Raw genomic sequence first — 20,740 nt, 5'->3', positions numbered from 1 at the left:
AACGCAGAAGGAGGCCCAGCCCCTGGGGAAGCAGCAGTTGGGTTCAGACCCCAAGGATGTGCAGAGTCAGACGGGCAAGTAAGTGGGGGATTCCAGGCTCATGGGGGCCCTAAAATACAAGGGACCTCGGGTGCCTGGGTGGCTCAGTTGGTTGGGCGACTGCCTTCGGCTCAGGTCACGATCCTGGAGTCCCAGGATCGAGTCCCGCATCGGGCTCCCTGCTCGGCGGGGAGTCTGCTTCTGCCTCTGACCCTCCCCCCTCTCATGTGCGCTCTCTCTCTCATTCTCTCTGTCTCAAATAAATAAATAAAATCTTAAAAAAAAAAAATACAAGGGACCTCACATGCTATCTGGTCCAGACAGATATCTCCTCCCGACGGTGCTGACTCTGCACAGACAATGCCCTGACGGGGAGCTCACCCCCTCACAGGGCCACTATTGTGTGTCACTGGGCTGAAACCTGCCTCCTTGGACATCCAGTCTGCCCACAGACGGTACAGAAAGTGGGAAGACTGGACTTCCTACAGCCGAGCATGGGGCTAAGTGTGGGTGCCCTTGGGGGTGCTAGGCAGTTGTGGGAAACCCCAGGATTCTAGGTAAGGAGAGCAAGATGCAAAATATGGCTGGAATTCATCCAACAAATGCTCTCTAAGGCCTCCTGTTCTGGGTACCAGGGTGGCTCCCCCGGGACCTGGTCAGAGCATGCAGCAGGTCCTTCCCCGGCCCACAGAACCACCCTCTTTCCCAAGCTGGGCACAGGAGGGGTCCCTCCCCTGCAGTCCCTGGGCACCCTGCATCACCCCCAGGAAGCTCTGCCAGGAGCTGGCCCCAAGTCCCTGTTCCCACAATTTTTCAGGGGAATGAACACCTCTCCCCCCGGCTCCCGTGTGCTGTGCTGAGAGACTCAGTCCACAGTTTATAGCGTTTACTGTGAAGCACGATTACCAGCTTCACCCACTCGCTCCACGTCGCTCACCAGAGGGCCCCCCTGGAGCACCTCTGTGCTCACCCGACCTCCACGTCCTCTGAGCTCCCCTGAAGGAGGGCCCACCATGACCCCTGTGTCAGGCTTGAACCCACTGGTCCAGGAGGGGCCAGGACTGCCCAGGATCAGAGTGCCACCCCCCCACCCCCCGCAGTGGCATCTGCTGGTACCGAGGCCCCGTCGTCTGCCCCTCCCCCCAGCTCTCCGTGGGCAGCTCTGCACCGGGCAAGGTAGCTTCGGCCCCAGGCCCCTAAACTTCTCTCCACAGAAACCAAATAGATTCCTGCCAGGCAGGATGTGGGATGGAGGAAATCCTTCAGGTTTGGGTGTACAGCGTGATCTGGAAGCTCTCCCGTGCTGGGCAGCCCCCGACCATGACGGTTGGAGGGGGCCGACCCCGCCTCTGCCTGCAGCCCAGCCCCTGCGGGGCGCTCCCTTCCCTGCAGAGTTTGGTGCCCAGAACAGGTTCAGGGTGACAGGGACAGTCAGCATCCCCCAGGAAGGAAACTACCTCTGATAAGAGCATCACCGACCCTCCCTCAGACGGGGTCCCCCCGTACCTGCGACGGCAGGGGACACGGACGCGGGTGGAGGGACACCAAGGCCACGCCCCTCTCCCTGGGGCCTCTCGCCACATCGTGCTTGGGACCCCAGATCTGGGAAGATCAGGGTCTCGGGAGAGATGGGCCCCCTGCCCCCCGCAGGGCAGGAGTATGGGCGCCCTGACTCCGAGGACCCCTTCTGCCCCGCAGCAGTGTCTTCCCCAGAGTCACTCCCTGGGGTCGCTCATCCACAAACCGCCTTCTTGCCCAGGCTGCAAATCAAAGGTACAGAGGTTAACTTATTCGTCACCCAGCTGACGTCACCCGGCCCCTCCTCACACTCTGTCTTGAAGGGGCAGCCCGGGATGGGCGGGCCCCACCTGCTGCGTGTCCTGGCGATGCTTTGGAAAGAAGCGGAGCCCCTGCTGCTCCCCGCTGCCCTCTGAGCAGCGGGCAGCTCTGTCCTGCACGAACACGGGCTCCCCCGGGCGTATCTGTGTGCGTCCCACCGCTGCCCTAAGTCCCTGCCTCTGGGTGGGCAGGACCCGGACCCATAGCTGGAGCTGCTGGCCCAGGACCCCGCAGGGCAAGCAAGAGGAGACAAGTCCTGGTCGGCCAGGAAGAGGGTGGGGGAAGCCCGGAGAGAGGACGCGCCTATGGCCTTGCCCTGGGGCCGGGCCGGGCGTGTCCTGTCCCAGGACACTGGGGTCCTGGCTGGAGGTGCGGTCGGCACCCCTCCACGGGCTCTCAGACGGGCAGCTGCACCTCCCCTGCAGTCCGTCCAGAGACGTGGTTGGTGTCCGGGCCCCGCAGTTCCGCGCTGGGAGGAAGGCTCTGGGGCCGGGCTCCCAGCCTGCCTCACAGACCCACAGGGGCAGCGCCCTTCCTGCTCGGCACCTGCCCAGTTACGATAAACAACGCCATTTTGAAAAACTCGTGTTCCTGTGTGATTGCTTTCTTTAATTGGTAGGTTGAACATCTGAAATTCGATTTAGTTTCAGCTTGGTTTTCCTCACCGTGGGGCCAGGCCCAGAGCCGGGAAAGTCATCACCGGAGTGTGTGTCATTAGGGGCGTGCCACCGTGCGCGTGCTGGCCCCAGGGCGGGGCACTCGGAGCCGCGGGGGTGGGAGGCGGCGGCCGCAGGGATCTGTCCTCACTGCTTTCCCCCCCTGCAGAGCCCGGGATCCTGGGGCGGCTGCGCCCCAGGCCAGACCCACACACCCTTGCCGCCTGCTCTCGAGCTGACGGGGGACAGCGCTGGGCAGGTGCAGGTGCCGACCGCCTCACGGGCAGCCTGCCCTGTGTGGAGCGGCCTGCCGGCTGGGGTCTATACAGTGACAGGGGGCAGGAAGCTGGCCTGGTGCGGAGGCCGACGTACTCCCTGTGGCAGGCAGCCTGGCCCCACAGCCTCTGAGCCTTTGTCCCTTCCTGACGCAACAGAGGCTGTGTCCTCCTGGGAGCCCGCCGGGAGGACAGCAAAGACGCGCCCAGAGCCCAGGAGCTTTACCGGCCGGGCGTGTGCACTCACGGAAGCGCCATCGCGCTGCTGGTGCCCCCCGCCCTGAGGCCACCAGAGGCCACCTGCCGTCCCCTCCGCTCCAGCTACCCCCACACAGGCCAGTACACGGGCAGAAACGCCACGCCCACACTCTCCAGCCACGTGTTCCCTACACACGGTCCACGCCTTCCTGTCTCACGTCTCTGTGGGTGCTGGGTCCTCTGCCTACGTAACCTGCTCCTTGTAAAGCCCTTCCCATCCTTCAAGGGCCGTCTCAACCTGCTGCTCCTGTGAAACCTCCCAGAGCCTTCAGAGAGAATGAGCCACCTCCTCATTCACTCGTTCTTTATCCACCCACCCACTCATCGGTCCATCCATCCGTCCACCCACCCATCTGTCCATCCGTCACCCACTCACCCATCCATCCATCTGTCCATCCCTCCATCCACTCACTCATCCATCCACCATCTGTCCGTCCATCCATCCGCTCACTCATCCATCCACCATCTGTCCGTCCATCCATCCGCTCACTCATCCATCCACCATCTGTGCGTCCACCCACCCATCCATCCACCCTCTGTCCGTCCATCATCTGTCCATTTCTCCACCCACTCACTCACCCATCCACTCATTCATCCATCCATCCATCCACTCACTCATCCATCCACCATCTGTCTGTCCATCCATCCACCATCTGTCCATCCATCTGTTCATCCATCCAACCACTCACCCATCCATCCACTATTTATCCACTCACCTACCATCTATCCCTCCACTCACCCGTCCATTCACTATTTGTCCATCTACCCATCCATCTACTCACCCATCTGTCCGTCCATCCATCCATCCACTCACCCATCCATCCACCATCTGTCTGTCCATCCATCCACTCACCCATCATCTGTCCATCCACTCACCCATCCAATCATCACCTGTCTGTCCACCCACCTACCATCTGTCCATCCGTCCATCCACTCACACATCCATTCACCATCTGTCCATCTATTCGTCTTCCTACCCACCCCCATCTGTCCATCCGTCCATCCACTCATCCATCCAATCACCACCTGTCTGTCTACCCATCCATCTATCCAACCACTCCTCCATCTATCCCTGATCTGTCTGTCCATCCTGGCTGCTGGCTCCCATTCTAGCCCTGGCACCCATGGGCTTCCCCTTTCCCTGCCCAGTGGGCCCTGGTTTAGTATAAATGGTGCATCTTGCAGAGACCAGCTCTGGTAGTACGTGTCCCATCCCGCCACCAGGGACTCGGGCTGGACCCTGCTCCTCTCACTGTTTTTGTTTCCTGGAGGCCGTCTGGCTGCCTGTCTGGTTCTTGCCATGCAACCACTTCCCAGCATGGGCCTCGAACAGTGTCTGTGGCCTCTGGCCCCATGTCTCCTGGAGCCTCTGAGCCGTACTTCTGGGAGCCTGACAGGGAAGAGGGGCTCCCCCAACCTCCACACGCCACGTGGGGACACCCCTTGCACTACACTCACCTGGTGATGTCGTATCTACACAGCACCCACGTGGACACCAGGGTCGCCCTGTTCGCATGTGTGCATCTGCCCCCCACCCCCATGTCAGACCCACCGCTGAGCCCCTCGTCCTGCACTGTGCTTGCCCCTGAGGACGGCCTCCCTCCCTCCGTCTCGGCCTGCCCAGCCCATCCTGATGATGCTCACCATCCTCTGCCCACCTCGGGTGCTGCCCGGCTGCCCCCCCGACCTGACTCCACCACCCCACCCTGTCCGTCCGTCCTCCTTGGAGCTGAGGAGCTCCCTGGGAGCCGACTGTCCAGTGGCCTCGTGTGTGCTCCCCATAGCCCGTCCCAAGGCAGGACTGTGATGCACCGGCTACGGGCGCAGGCGCGGGCCCAGGGTGGGCGTGCAGGTGCTCAAAGTGTCTACGGGAAAGAGCCATCACACAGGGCCAGCAAGCCCTCCCCACGTGACCAGCACACACATCACGGCAGCTCTGTTCACGGTGGCCGAAGAGGGCACCCAACCAGAATGTCCACCAACAGACGGCAGATAAACCAGACGTGGTCACACACACCGCGGTGTCTCTCGGCCATAAGGAAGCGGCGCAGTGCTCACCCCAGTGCACACGGACCAGCCCTGACAGCCTGACGTGACTGAGAGAAGCCAGACACACGGGGGCGCGTGGCGGGGGATTCTGCCGACGTGAAATGTCCAGAAGAGGCAGAAAGGCTGGTGGGTGCCGGGGCTGGGGGAGGGGCGGGGAGGGCCGCACACGGACACGCCCCCGGGGCGAGGGCCAAACACCTCTGTGGATACGCTGACAACAGTCCGGGGTCGTAGACTGGAGGAGGGTGGATTTCGTGGGAAGTGAATCACATCTCAAAGACACCCCGTGTGGGCGCGAGGAAGCTGCTGTGGTTGCTTCTGCAAACAGACCCATCTCCTGGAACAGGGCCGGCAGAACCAGGGCTTGCGGCCAAACCCGCCGTCAGCGTCTGGCGCATGAGGTCGGACCGGCACACGGCGGGCTCAGTTACGTGCTCGTCGGTGGCTGCTCGTGTGGGACGCCCCACACTTGTGACCCGGGACGTGTGGCCTCCAAAGCCCCCGTCTTCACTCGCACGTCACGTTTGCCAAGCCCCGCCTAGCACACGCTCAAGGGACCAGCCCCCCCGGACACACCTCCCGTGGGAAGAGGGGCGGGGGCGTGCATCGGGGTGCACCCCGTCAGGCGACCCCAGGCTCAGGACAGTGTGGGGGCCAGCACCCGGGCCGGGGCGCCCTCCCCAGCCCCTGGGCTCCAGCTCACAGGAGAACTGCCGGCCGTCACTCAGCACACGTGCATGGCATGGGCAGAAAAGCAGCGAATGTGCCTGGCCGTGACGACGAGGAGCGCCTTGTCCCCCATAAGCATCTTCACACACCGTCGGCAGAAGGGGTGCAGCGCAGAGAGGCAGGACAGGGCACCGAGGACCACGGACGGAGCTCCGTGGAAGACAGAGGCCGCCTGGCTCTTGCCCCAGGTGACAGCAGGCCCGCTTCCCTCCCACCGACCCGGGGCCGAGGCTCCACGCGGGTAGACTGAAGCACTGGACTGGGACTCGGGCACACCCCCACCTCCCTGTGCCGCCTGGGCTGACATGACATGGGCCACCGCGGCCAACATCGTGGCATCTGTGGGCATGGCAGACTTCCTGGGGAGACCTGCCCAGTGCTGGCCCTGCCCCGGAGGCCTCAGCAGAGGGGGAGGGCGGGTAAGTGAGGGGCCAAGGGCATAAGGTGTCACCCACGAGAGATGGAGCCGCAGGACGGCATCAGAATATCCCAGACCAGCGTGGTCTGGGGCCTCGCAACGAGTGAGTGGGCTGCCCAGTGGCCGAGCCTAAGCTCAGTCGCATCACGCGTGTGGCCGCGGGACAGTCAGGAAGAGCAGTGACGGGGAAGGCCGGCCTGGGGCAGCCCCCCGGCCGCCTGGCCCTCCCAGCTCCCCCCGGCAGGGCCCCCCGGCCAGGCAGCTTGCTCCCAGCCGCCCTGGAGCCCCGGGTGGCAGCGCCTCTCTCTGTGGAGGCCTCGGGACAGCCTGCCTGCCCCGCCCCACGCTCCCCGCGCTCTCCACGGGGAAACGGCTTTCACGTCGTTTACAGCGGCCAGACCGGAAGACGCGCTTCCTTCCGACTCGGGGACAGCGGAGACCCCGAGCAGGGCAGGTGGTTAATAGCAGCACCGCGTGAGGAAGCCGGTCCTCTTGGCAACCAGAAGCTGTTCGCACAAGCTCCCCGAGGAACGCCCTCCACAAACTTGGATGTGAACTAATTAAGTTTGCACAGTTAATCAGGACCGGCTGCCTCGGAGACTCGGCACCCACAAACGCAGAGACGGGCCGTGGGGAGACGGGCAGTGGCTCTGTGCCACGTCAGCCCAGGCCCACGGCGCCAGCGATGTTCTCCTGCCAGGGTCTCCGTGGCTCCATGAGCCGGACACGGGCTTCCGGCGACCCACCAGTGCCCCGGGACCGGTGGTCCAGCCCAGCAGCGTCACCTCCCACAGGCACCCCTGTGACGGGGGCCGGGGGCCAGCCCGGGGCACCGTTGGTGGGGCTGGCGGGGGCCACCGCCGCAGGCCGACCAACACCCGGGGGATGGACCTGTTGTGAGGCCCAGAGGGGAGGCAGGGGCCGGAGCACCCGACCTGGTCCCTCGGGACTTGCTGACAGTCACCTAGACCGGAGCAGGTGTGTGGCCTCCACTCCGTGGCTGCCCGGCGCCCGGCGCACCCCCAGAGGGGCCTGCCCACGATTCCTCCCGCCGCCCCGGCCGATCCTCGTCCCCGATGCCGCAGCAGAAAACAGAAGTAAAGGACGGTCATGAGAAAGAGCCCTTTGTCGAGGGCCAAGGGACAGGGGTTTGAGCACCGACTGAAGACAGATCTCCACGCGTGTAGGGAGGCACTGCCCGGATGAGAATCGCACGATAGGACACCATCTCCTGTAATGAGGAGCGACGCTTGCTCGAGGAAATCCTCTGGGTCCACGTCCTTTAGGCGCTGCCCTGCCTTGCGGCTCTGCTTCAAGGTGCAGGGGTGAGCCGCAGGGTCCTTCCTGGTTCTCTGAAGTCAGGGCCACGACCCCTCCGTGGCCCCGAGCAGGTGGGCGGTGGCAGAACTGGGACCAAAGCCCCACTTCTTACAGGACTGAATCAGCCAGAACCTTCCAGATCTGCATGGCTCCTCACTCAGGCTCCCCTCCCTCCCCGATGCTTGGCAACTCTGAGGGCAGCCTGGGCTTCCCTGGCCTCTGACCCTGTGTTACGACCTCCCACGTCCGACCTTCAGCAGCCAACGCTGAAGGTGACAGGTCAGCGAGGTCTCCCGATGCCGCCAGCAGCCCCCCCAGGCGACCGCCCCGGTGACGCGCTCAGGACCCTCTCCAGGCCTGGAGGCCGGTCTGTGCCCGCACAGAGAGCCCGCAAAGTGCTGACGGCCACCTCGGCGGAGCGGAGACCTGTCAGGGCCCGCAGTGCACCCTGCTCGCAGCCCACACCGCCCGTGTGTTGGGGACGCCCCCACATGCAGATGGGCGCTCCAGGGTGACACAGCCTGGACCAAAGGACCAAAACAGTGACTGGCAACTGCGGCCCCAACATCCGCCTCACACGGCACCAAGGGCCTCAGGGAAGACGTATGTCAGACTGGTGGGGGGTGTCTGCTACGGACTGACGTGTCGCCCCCAGATTCGCAGGTTACAGCCCAACCCCACTGTGGAGGTGCCAGGAGGTCAGGAGGTGGGTCGGTGTCACTACAGAGACCCGGGGGAGCCCCCTCGTCCCTCCCGCCATCGGAGGGCCCTCCCCCAGCCTCAGTGGCCTCCTCAGGGGGCCCCTGGGCTGCGGGGTCACCACCACAGCGTGTGGATGAGACAGGGGACCCCAGGGTGTCCTCTGCCTTCCAGCACCAGTGACTCCTTCTGTGAGCCGCGGCCCTGCCCTCCTGCTCGCGGGGACGGTGGTGCCTCTCCCTGCCAGGCTGCCGGTCCTGGCCGCACGAGCCAGGAGCCCGGCAGGGCTGGCACCCGCTGATGCTGGGCAGTCGGGGCGCAGGCGGGGGCGTGCAGGTGGCGGAGACCTTGCTCCGCATGCTCCCCCGACGTGCCCCCCCGCCTTCGTCACAAGGCTTAAACACCACACTGGGAACGGTGACAGGACCACATGTAACCCCGTCCTAACCTGGGCCATGTCCTCCACCTCCTGGCAGCGGAGGGGGGACTCAGCGAGTCTGCCATGAGCGCAGGAACCCGCACGGCCCACGCCTGCCGCCGCCGCGCTGGACCCCTGCTCGCGGGGCGGGCGCCATCAGGCCGTCCCTCCGCGGGTCGCAGAAGCTGGGGACTGACTCGGGAGCCACAGTGGCCCCCCTGCCCTGCCGCCCCCTGGCGGTGCCCATGTGAAGCCCACCCTTGGTGGGTCAACTGCTGGAGGCCCGGCTGACCTTCAGCCATCTCGCACCGCACCGCTAAGCTGGACAGGTGCCCTCCTGCCCCGTGCACAGTCCGCAGTAAGGCCCGAGTGGGCAGGGCCTTGCCACCTCATTCCCGATCATGACGCCCACGTGCCCACGGTTCCAGAGCACAGACCTCCAAAATCCAGAATCCTGGAGTCCCAGCCAGCAGACGGCCTCGCCCAGACACGTGCTCCAGGATGCTGCCGGGGTCAGCCAGGGAACGCACAGCCACTTGGCTGAGGCCCTTGGTATTACCGTGGGCAGCACTCAGCGCCCTGGGTGTCCCGCCCTGAGCCACAAAGAGCTGCACGTGCGCACTGTTGGCTCACGACCATGTTCCCATGCTGTCGCGTTCTGTGGCGGTCACCCCTTGCTGCTGGGAAGGGCGGCTGCTCTGGGGGCTGCACCTGAGGTCTGGGTAGCCCCCCGCTCCTGGCAGGCTGTCTCCCCTGCTTCCAGCCTGAAAGGCAGCAGTCGGGCTCCAGACCTCGCCACGGGGGCAGCCCTGGGCCTGGCCTTGAGGAGTCTGTGCTCCTGGGGTCCCTGTAAGGTCCACTCAGCTCCAGGGCACCTCGTGTGGGCTCACACGGAGGCTGGGGTTTGGAGGAAGGCAGATGTGCACCCAGAAGCTAACCAGCTGTTTGCCTGCCCCCGCCTCCCGCCAGACCAACAGCTTCCGAGTCCCTAGCCCCGGGCGTGGGGGCGGGGAGCGCGCAGACACGTGGGGACTTGCCCGGGTAGAGGAAGCGCGCCGGCAGGAACAGATGGGACAGGCGACGCTCACCTGGAGGGTGTCAGGTGCCAGAGACGCGCCGCGAGCCAGCAGGGACGTGGGCGGGGAGGGCGGCACCCCGACAGGCATCGGTGGAGGGGGCGGGGCTCCCGGGGAGCCTGGCACGTGTCGCCCAGGCGTCTGCTTTCCAGGGAGCGCTGGTGGCTCTGAAGAGGGAGGTCGTGGATGGGCCGGCCTGGGCTGCAGGAGGGGGCGGAGCAGGGGCAGCCCCTGAGCCGGAAGCCCAGCCACAGCGCTTCTGGGGCCCTGGTCACAGTGACGTGACAGCTGCTTGTTGCTCTAAGCGATTTGTTACCGACCAACAGGTAACTAAAACAGTGACAGTGACACATGAAAAAAGAACCAAACGGGTCTTTGGAACATGAAAGGCACAGTATCTGAGACAAAAAATTTACCGAACGAGACGCACAGCAGATGAGCGGCTCCCAAAGAGCAGGTCAGTGAACCGGAAGATGGAGCGCCACAGACCATCCAAACCGAAACACGGCAAACACACAGGCGCGACACCAGGTGACCTTCCGTGTGTGTGACTGGAGCCCCGGGAAGAAGGGAGGGGCACAGAAACAGCACGTGAAGAACGACTGTCCGGATCATCTGAATCTGGTTAACTATAAAGCCACAAACCCGAGAAGCCCCAGGAACCACAGCAAAACAAGCACAGAAAGTCCGGCAATCAGCCCAAGGCAAACAGACTACGTACACGGGCCGAGGTCAGATCGCTAGCCTTGCAGGCCCTCTGGATGCCCAGAGGCACGGCCTGCGCTGGGCCCCAGGCTCCCACTGCGGTGGAGGAAGGCGGTGGTGTTCGGGGCCCTGCTGACCGTTCAGAGCACAGAGCGTGAGGGAGCCCAGCTGACTCCTGGGCCCAGCTCTCCCCCAGGAACCAGGAGCTGTGGTGTGATTAGGGGTCTTTAGCAATGCTGCCCAGGGGCCCGAGGCACGAGGGTTTCCCCCAGGTGCAGCGGGGACAGGCTTCAGATGGCCCTACCCTTGAACGGATCCTCAGTGGGGTTACGCTGATAACGCATCTACCAGGAGCCTGGTCTGGAGGCGTGGTCCTCCCAACGCTGTCTCACACCAGCAAACACACAAACACAGAGAGACCGGAGGACCTGGCTAAACGTACCAGCACGTGGGAACACAGGCAATCAATCAAGGCAGGACCACAAACAGCACCTCTCAGGAGTGTTGAACCCGTCTCTGTGACAGCCTTTAATTGGGTAGAAAATGCTCACAGTCCGGTGTTCCACGAAGCAGGAGACAAAACCACGTATTTTGGGTCGGCTTCCCAGGAAATACACACAAACACAGGAGCGTCCCGCATGGCTGAGATTTACCGTGCAGGCCCTGCTGTACTTGATTCGCTTCCAAAAACTGCTTTTATCATCAGGACCCGGGACTCTGTGTGGCCACCAGGCGAGTGTGGCCGCCAGTGAGGAAGGATAGCTGAGTCCAGGCCTGCGGGGGCCCCAGGATGGAGGTCAGGGACAGGGTCTGCATTGCAACCCCAGGGCTGGGTGGTGGCCCCGGGGGAGGCAAGGGCTCACCTCGCTGTGAACGCAGGCTGCGCGCCTCACTCACCACCCCTCCCTCTCAAACTCCTGCTTAGCCGGCATTCCTAAAAGTTGGCTTCAGCCCTCAGCCCCCATCTTACAATCTCTTGCACAAGCTCCTGCTGGTCTCAGAATAAAGAGCCAACACTCTGGCCTAGCCGCCAAGGGGCTGTGTGCCCCAGGCCCTGCCCCTCACCAGCTTCCCCTCAGACCACCTCCGAAATGCCTGGGGTCTAGCCCCACAGCTTTGTTTCAGTTCTGAGGACACCCGTGCCTCCTTGACCACAGGGCCTTTGCACAAGCTGCTGGAATTGCAACCAGGTCTTCCCCGTGCACTGTGTTGCCTCACAATGTGAGGGCCCACCGTCCGCTGGAAGGAGACGGCCCGTTCGCTTGGGAAGAAGCTGTCATCCCAAGGAGTCCCCAGCCTTCCTTGAACACGTCTCATAACCAGAAGCCAGCACTGTACACCAAGCTGGCCGGCTCTCTACTCACGTCTGTGAATTTTCTTCCCAACACTGGGGAGCCTTTCCTTATCCTGAGCTGAGGGCTGTCCTGGGATCCCTGCCACTGTCCAATCCCCCCAAACAAGCCAGGCACCCCCCTACTCCCAGGAGGGCCCAGCAGGCACCAGAAAGCGCTGGTTCCGGCTTGGGCGTCATCCAGGTAAGCACAAGCTGGCCTCTCCTCCCTAGGCCCAGGGGGCAAGTGTGTCTGGGCAGAGGGGGCAGGGGGCCTCAGCGCACTCCACGGGACTGCTCGGACACTCTGGGTCCCCCCGATCCCCGAGCCTGCTCAGCTGAAAAATGAGAGAGGTTTTGAAGTCAACATGCATTCAAACCAACTCTATTTGAAATTCAGGGGACCCAAAAAAGGCAAGTTCAAATTAAAGTGTCTATCCAGACTTCATGCTACAGTAGGAGATTGGAACACTCCACAAGTAGGCTTCTTCCAACAGGAGCCTGTGTGTGGTCCTACCTGTCCGGGGGGAGCGAAGGAGAACTAGCCCTCCCCGCCCCCCCACCCCGGGAGTCCTGTTAGTTCTCTACTTCCTGGCGGGGCCACGTGGACACTCAGGCTCACCTGCCATCCTCCCGCAGCCAGGCCTCGGGCCGCACAGAGCAGGGGCGAGTCCGGGGCCGGGAGGGAGGACAGCGGGCCGGCCCAGGGCAGTGTGGTGGGGCTAGCCTACCGGCCCTCCTCCCAGGAACAGGAGGACTCTGAGTGTCCGGGGCTCTCTGTCCCAGCCAGCAGAAGCCCCCTCCCGGGAACGGCCAGCATCTCACCGGTGGGTGGCCTGGGGGCCCGCCCGCGCACCACACCTCAGCCGCGGCTCCGGGCAGGGCAGCTCCTGCACACAGCTCCGCCAGCGGACAAGGCTCCCCTGCCAGGAGGTGGGGACAGAAGGCCAGGCTCACCTGGCAAAGTCCCACAGCCCTTAGCGCCCTCTTCTCCTCTGCTTTAAAATCAGACAAAACAGACCAAACCCCTTTCTTTCGCTATTACTCAGCTTAGAAACAGATACCCCGACTCTGATTCTAGGATCTGACTCAAAGCAGCTGGACAGTTGCTGCCATCCCGGGACCCCTGCCCCCTCATGCATAAATGCAGGGGTGAGACCAGGCCAAGTCCCAGCACCTTGGAATCCTGACCGTTCTGCAGAAGTCACCACGGAGCCGCGGTGGCAGGGAGGGTGCCGAGGCCCTGCTTGACTGGACCCCCAGGTCCTGACCCCCGGGCCGGGCTGGTGCCCCCGGGCCAGTCAGGCCCACAGGCCACGCTGTAGGGGTGTCAGCCTGCCCCTGCACCATGCCCCCACGGCCAGCCATGCCACGCGGTCAACCGTCTGCTCCACAAGGTCACCTCCGGGGAGACGAGCGCCGGGACAGAGGCTGAGACGCTTGGCCACCGAGAGGCAATGCTGGCACTTACGTGCAGGGCTGTCCTGACCCCACTGATCTCAGCGTGCCGGTCGGGAAGCAGGACACAGCATGCCTCGGCCACCCAGACCTGTCCGCAGCCGCTGGGCAGGGCAGGACGCCTGCCCATCTGCCTGGCAAGGGCAGACCACGGATTCCCCAGATGTCAGCCACTGTGCTCTTAAGCCTAACCCAGGCCTCGGTGCCATGGCCACGCCAGCATCCCAGCCCCCAGGGAGGCCTGCACCTTGCTTCTGTGGACATGCCTTGGGTCCTCACTCACACCGACCTGCCTCTCAGACCAGTCACGACGGAGCTGGTTGCAATCCAAAAGCACATCAGAGAACAGCCTGGTCCAGGCCGAGGGGTGCCCGGGGGGAGGGGCAGGGAGTTAGGGGTCGGTGTGGGAGGGCAGGCATCACACACGTGTGCTGACGGGACAGCTGAGGTGGACCAAGGCCGGGCTGTGCCCGCCCCGTGTCTGACAGGCCGGGGTGGCCCAGGCAGGACGTTCCTGTGTGTGGGTGAAAGCGCTGGGATCCCTCATTGGGTGTCTCTGCCTCAGGATCCGGGACCCCTGCACGGGAAGACAGCAAGGCGGGGAACGGCCTGCATCAGCCAGATGCCGCACATGGGCGGCAGGCCCCTCCCACCACCGAAACGCCATCAAACCGTCAGACCCACTGCAAGGGGCTCGGAACACGTGGCGGGGTGGGGGTCCACAGCAGGACGGAGGGGAGGGGGCCAGCCTCAGAGAGATGGGGGCCCGGCTTCGGACCGGCCCCTCTCCTGACACAAGGCCCCAGCGTGGGGCTGCGCTGTCAGGGCTGGCTCCAGGTCAACACCTAGCAAGTGGAACGGTCCCCGGGGCAGGAGGAGCCTGCTCCCGGAAGGCCCTCGTCCTCCTCCAGCCAAGAGCTGTTGCCGTGGCAACTGCGAGGGCCGCCAGCCCTGCGCCAGCAAGCCGGTGCCCCGCGGACACTGCCCCATGGCGCGAGCTTCTCTCCTCACCCTGGCCTTGCCCAAACCCCTTCTCTTGCTCCGCCCGACCACCCCGCCTCTGGACAGGGAAGCTCCACCTCTCCCCAGCCGGGCCTCCGGCCCCTTCCCCGCCTCTGCTCACCCACAGCAACTGCTCCCACGTGAGGCCACCTCCGTGGTGGGCGGCCCTGCCCTGTCTGTGCCCATCGGACAGGGGTCCTCAGGCACCGGTGCCCTGGGCCCAATGGGGGGGTGTGAGTGAGGGCAGCGGAACGAGCCTGCACTCTGTGGCTGACGGGGCACGGAGGAGGGCCAGCCGGCAGACCGGTCTGCTCATTCGCCAGGCTGCCCTACGAGCAGAGAAGGCGGCAAAGCAGAAGGCTCCCTCAGGGGGCAGCACGGCCTGCGCAGGCCCCAGCCCCGGCCAGGTCCGCAAGGGTCACACCACGCGCGGGGGGTGGGGACAGAACTCGGAGAGGCTTGGGACAGAATGGCCACGAGGCCGGGGTGGGGCTGGCGGCAGCCACACACCCAGCCCCTTCCGGGGGCAAGCCGGGTGGACACGGGGAGCTCGGCCTGAGCCTGTCCCCTGAAGAACGGACAACCTTGGGCAGGACCCGGCTCTGCTCATCCCTGGGGCCCAACTAGCGGGCACCTGCTGGAAGAGGACCTGAGGGGACAGGGCCTGGGTCGTGGGGCGTGCGGGGAGGCTGCCAGGGCCCAGGAAACGGGGTGCTCCATACGCCCGCCCAGGGAGAAAGCTCCGGTGTCACGACTGTGTGGCAGGAGTGCGGTGTGAGCCCTCTGCTGCTTCTCTAGCAGCTGCACGCTCTGCACGGCTACGGGACCCGCGTGGCTCTGGAGCGCCCTCAGGCCGCTCTTCTCCGGGGAAGGCAGGGAACTGCTCGCAGGGGCCCCTCTGCACCCCAGCCTCGGCCCCAGGAGAGGCACCAGCCCTGTGCGCACGTGCGTGGGGGGACTGTGTGTGATGGTGTAAGACCTCGGGGTCGAGCACCGGACACCACACCGTCCACAGGGCTGGGTTCCTCCACACACACGGTCTGCAGGTCATCGGTGCACAGAGAGGGAGGGGAGGCTCCCAGAGGTGAAGCTGTGTGACAGTCGCACGCAGCCCAGGGGAAGCATGGCGACAGTCACACTCAGTGGCTCTGACCCCACATCCGGCACCTCTCACGACACGACAGGGGCTGTCCCTGCAGCCTCAAGAGTCGCCTCCATCTGGCAGACACTCACCCCCCGCTGGCTCTGGGCCCACAGCAGATGCCAAGGGGGCCGAGTGAGGGCCAGCGCCCCCAGCAGACACGCGCCCCGTAGGAGCAGGGGCACTGCCAGGACAACCCACGGCAAAATGTGAGCTGGAGGCCACCACGGGGAGCTTTGCTGGCTGCCGCACAGCCTGCCACCCGACCTCAGTCTCCGCTGCTCTGGGGACCCTCGTGAACCTGCCTCCCTGCCCAGGTCCTCGGGTGGCCTGGCCCTCAGTAGAGACGTTCATGGGGGCCAGGCTGGGAGGCAGGCCCTGGAGGAGCCCAGGCAGGTCCTGCTTCTCAGGGAGGCTGCGCCTGAGCGGGGAAGAAGTCTCGTTCCTGAACGCTGGTTAGCGGAGGGCAGGGGCAAGGCGACCCTTGGAAAGCTCCGGGGCAAGACTTGGGGAACGGGCTGGCACCAACGTGCCTCCAAGTCCCCAGCGGCAGAGCCCAGAGGGGAGTGACATCCCCACACGAGCCAGACTTCTCCGGGGGCACCTGAATCCACACAAGCAAGTGTGGGGGCTACGGGGTGCTGCCCACACCCCAAGGAGCAGCATGCTGCAGAGGGTCGGCACCTGACAGGCTCCCGCAGGCCTCGCTGGCCCTGGAGCTTCTGGGTTCCGGCCCGCACGGGTGCGCACACAGCGTCACAGTCCACACACAGCCCCCACCAGTGCCCCGGACAGCCCAAGACCCAGGGGCCACCGGGGAGACACAGGCGTGGCTACGCCACACGCGAGCAGCTCTGCCGAGGCCGGAAGCCGCGACCCGCCTTGCCCGCTGCCCCCGAGCTGTCCCAGGGCCGGGCCAAGAGGACACCACGGTATCCTGCTGCAACCCCGTCCACAGCCTGTCCCAAGGGGCACTGGCACGGGACCCACCCGCCGTCCTTACCATCAGGGCCTTCTTGCAGGACGGGGGCAGGAGAGCTCGGGAACCACGGCCAGACAGCACGACGGGCCGCGGAAACCAGGGCTGTGGGTGGTCCCGGGAACTCCCAGGCATCTGCACTAGTGAGAGCGCAGGGGACCCCGTTCTCGCCGGGCGGGGTGGGGGGATGGAGGGCAGCCAGGCCCCTCCTGGGCCCGGCCTGGCCAGAGTTCCTGCTGTCCTCGGAGCGGTGGGCCCCCGGGGCAGGCAGCTCCCACCCACGCAGCAGCCGCGGCCGGGCCGCTGGGCGCCGTGTCTTCTCCTCGCGCAGAGCGCGTGGGGTGAGCCCAAACCCTCCATGATGCCGGCGCACATCTGCAGAGCCCGCTCAACTGGAACGGTGCTCAGCTATTTCTAACTCTGCCTTGGGCCCCCTTCCTGCCTGGAAAATCATCATTGGGAAAATAAAATCAACCAAAGGGGGCAGGAGGCTACGGTTCACTGTGATCCCCTTCTAGCCTGATTCCACCGCCACCGTGCGAGTTCGCTGTCAGCCCCCAGGCGGCAGGGTCCCAACACCGCGTGGGGGCCGGTGGGTCACCCCGTCTCTCGGGCCGGTCTCTGTCCGCGGCCTCCCCCACTCAGGACCGCCAGCCCACAGGGAAGCCTCCCTTGCTGCCCCAACGAAGGCTTCTGACCCCAGGGCGCATCCAGACCAAGCTCGCCACTGTGAGTGGGGAAATTGAGTCCCACAGGGTGCAGTGACCCAGCCAAGGGTGGGACGGCTCCTGGGCCCCTCGTGTCTCCTCTCAGGTCCCCGGGCAGTGAATGTCTGCCAAGGGTCGGTCTGCCTTCTACTTAGCTTCTTGCTCTTTCTCCCCCATCTGTCTGTCCTCCACGAGCACCCTGCACGTGCCTGGCCCCATGCAGGCAGGTGGGCAGTGGACAGGGTGGGACGGCGCCTCCCGTCACCCAACAGTAAGCAAAGGTGACACCTTCAGTCCCGGGTTAGAGACGTCCTGACAGGCTTGGCAGCTCCAGCCATGCCTTCTTTGAGACCCCCGAGGGCCCAGGAGAAGCTCAGGGGCTCAGTGTTGTCAGCGTCTGAGAGGACTTCGGTTGAGCAAGGACCGCATGCACACACGTCTGCAGAGTCTGCAGAGACCGCCATGCTGCGGGGCAAGCTGCTCCCTGCAGCCCAGCACTTTCTGCCGCTGGAGACGCACAGGGAGCCGGGGCCTCGCAGCACGCAAGCACCGGGCGCCTCCTCGGGGCCCTGCTCAACACTGCCCGGGGTGGGGCAGCTGGTGCCGGGGGCCCGGCATCACGGGGCTCTGACCGCACCTCAGGAGGTGGGGGGTGTGTCTGTGGACGGAAGGCTGAGCCAGACGACAGGACGGACCCCTCACCCGACCCCTCCCGCGGGGTGGCCCCTGAGCTCCGAGAAAGGCCCCGCGAGATGTGCACAGGGAGGGAGCAGCTGGGGTGGCCCTGGGGGTGTGGGGGGGGACTGAGGCTGGCAGGTCCCCACTGCCATGTCAGGGAGCCCAGGAGGCAGGTTCGTGTCCCGTGGAGGATGGGGGCACTGGCTGGGCGGGGCGTGGTGGGCTTCACCCGCAGAACGGAGGGGAAGGCCCCTCAGGGAGACCCACAAAGGGGTCCAATGTTGGGCCCGGGGCGCAGGTGGCAGGACCAAAGCCCACGCCAGAATCCTGGGGACTTAAAGCCTCACCCTGAAGGGAGAGACGCAAGCTGGGGGCAGCAAGGGTGTGCCTGGGGCCCCCAGCCGGCTCCAGATCCCTGTCCCTCGTTTTAACCCATGCAGCTTCCAGTCCCTCCTAAAGAACCAGGATAAGAAAGGCAACACCCCCACCCGTTCATGCCCACACAGCACTAGGCACCACAGGGTGATGTGACTGCAGACGACAAGAAAACCACCAGTGTCCTCGGCAAAGCTGGGCTCCCAGGGAACCAAGGGACAGGGAGGCAGGCAGCCACCTGTCCAGAGCCATCCACAAGGCGCTGGGCTGGGTCCCGACCAGCAGGGTCCCCTGAGAAGCCCGAGAAGACTGCACCCCCACGCCCTGCTGGGGGTCTGGGCAGGGGTGGGCCTATCACACGCAGATGTCCACCCTCACGTGCGCACACGCACGCTCCCAGGCTCTGGTTCCCGGGACGGAACCCCTCTTCCCTCCCATCCCGGAGGCCTCAGAGCGTCAGTGCTTGCCGAAGGAGACCCTGACCCAGTGGTCCGGTCGCGGTCTCTCACGCCATCCAGCAGAGCTGCAGCTGCCTGGCCTGTGGCTGTCTTCCAGAGTGCCACCAGGGCATCTGGCGAACGCCAAGAGCAGAATCCAGGTGGGGATGACCCCACCGAGCGGTCAGGGACCGCCCTGTCCTGTGCCCGGGTCCCCTGCTCTGTGGAGAGGCCAGTGAGGCGGGACAAGGACACAGAACTCGCCGGCCCATTACATGTTACCACCCCCGAGATTTCCACGGACAAATGAGAGAAACGGCTCCTGCTTCCGGCCAGCTCTCCCTGGAGCCCGGTGCTCTGGGCTGGCTTAACGCCTGGGCCTGGGGCAGAGGAGGAGGGGCCCGGAGGGCTGGGTGCAGCGACTGGGAGCCCATGCTTCCAGGACTCTGCAAAGCCACGGAAAGGCTCTGCGCTCGCCCACCGCCCGGCAAGCAGCTCCTGCACCGGCCCCGGTCAGGGCTGCGGCCACGGTGCACGTGCCCGGGCTAGGGGGTTGCTGAGCACAGCCAGGCCTGGGGCAGGGGGACAGGTGAAGGTGGGGAGGGACAGCAGGGCATCGGGGGGTGGGGGGGATGGCAGAGGGTCTGGGGGGACGGCAGAGGGCATGGGGGTCTGACAGTGACCTCGGCCTGTCTCCACTGCGCAGTGGCTGTCAGAGCGAATGGGGCTTGTAAGAACTGTACACCTTTGTTAATGTACTTAATGTTTAAACACCCGTGGGATTTCTACAAGGTATGGAACAGCGATCAGCCATGCTGAGTTCTTCCAAGGCACAGGGAATCACGTGAACAGGAGTCAAGAAGTATGTTCCTTACAGTTTACGTAGAGACTTTACGTGTTCGAGTGCTTCACTTATTCAAATGAGGGGTTTCGAGAAACGCAAAAACAGATACACGTGACCCAAGAAGGCAGGGGAGTTGGGAGCAAACGCTGGGAGATGCTGGGGGGCAGACACCAGGCTGAGGTGCAGCTCTGACCTCAGGAGGAGAAGGAGAGGCCGCCAGGAAGGAAGGAGGCCAGGAGGGAGGTCGGAGTTGGGTGCCGGCCTCCGAGGTGGCTCCTCCCTGAGCCTGAGGCCTGGCGCCTCTGGGCACGGCCAGCACCTTCACCAGCAAGCGGCTGGCTGGTCATGGGTTCACCAGGAAGCGCACGACGAAATGAGACAGAAAGGATCTCATTTGCTATTGAATTCTGCTTGAAGCGTGTAACGCACAGGCTAGTCCCTTCTTATACAAGAAAAGGAAAAGCAGGCTGTTTCTGCAGATCTGGGCAGTGACAGGTGGGTGGCCCACTCCACACCGTGGCAATGCGAAGTGGCGGCCTCTCTGCCGACCCTGGCCTCCCGTGGCCTCGCCCGCCACACCCTGCCGGGCCCACGGCACTGTCTTCACGGCGGGGCGGGTCAGGAGGTCAGGCCAGTGGGGCGGGGGTGGGGCCAGCCCTTTTCACCCAGATTCCGGCTCGGGCAGGCAGCGCCCCCAGGCCCCCCCAGTGACGCAGTAAGCCCCCAGCTGCTGGGACCCGCTCGCCCCTCACAGGCAGGTGCTTCATTCCTGGTGAGCGCCCCAGCCCCGAAACCTGGAGGACAGCTCCTCCGTGGGAGCCCCCACCCCGCCAGGCACTGTGTCCCAGCAGCATCTCCAGAGAGAGCCTGGGGCCAACACAGGCCGCGCAGTACCTGCCCCCCCGTGTGCCTGGGGTCCCAGCCCTGGCCTCGCCAGCAAGCCGGAGGGTGCGTCCCACAGAGGTCGAGCAGCGTCCCTCTCCCATCCCTCTGCGGTGCGGCACGCTGACCTTGGCCACGGCCCAGTCCCGAGGCCGTCTCCCTGGCCCAGCACAGACCCTCAGCCCATTACTTCAGCCGTCCCCTGAGCGCGGCTGGTGCAGGATGCCCGGGCCCTCGCGGCCCTGCCCCTCCCAGCAACGGGACCAGTGTAGCAACAGGGGGACGGCAGAGAGCCGGAGGCGGCCAGATCGGGGCCTGGGGCTTCCCGCAAGAGGCCCCAGGCCGCAGGGCAGAGCTGCGGGTGGCTGAGGGTCAGCAGACTCGCCCCCTCCCAGCCCCACGGACCATGCCTGCCGGAGGCGAGGC

General features: G+C 65.0%; 1 protein-coding gene across 20 annotated transcripts in view; it reads right to left on the bottom strand.

The window, feature by feature from the left end:
• MAD1L1 (mitotic arrest deficient 1 like 1) overlaps positions 1–20,740 on the bottom strand; it is a 315,585-nt gene that overhangs the window by 21,154 nt on the left and 273,691 nt on the right. The gene's annotated exons all lie outside the window — the stretch shown is intronic.

This window comes from Mirounga angustirostris, unplaced genomic scaffold, assembly GCF_029215605.1.
Source record: "Mirounga angustirostris isolate CCGP_5_RB_7025 unplaced genomic scaffold, mMirAng1.0.hap1 SCAF_5, whole genome shotgun sequence".
Classification (NCBI taxonomy): Eukaryota; Metazoa; Chordata; class Mammalia; order Carnivora; family Phocidae; genus Mirounga; species Mirounga angustirostris.
Note: the sequence above shows the minus strand (reverse complement) of the source record. Positions and strands in the feature narration are given on the sequence as shown.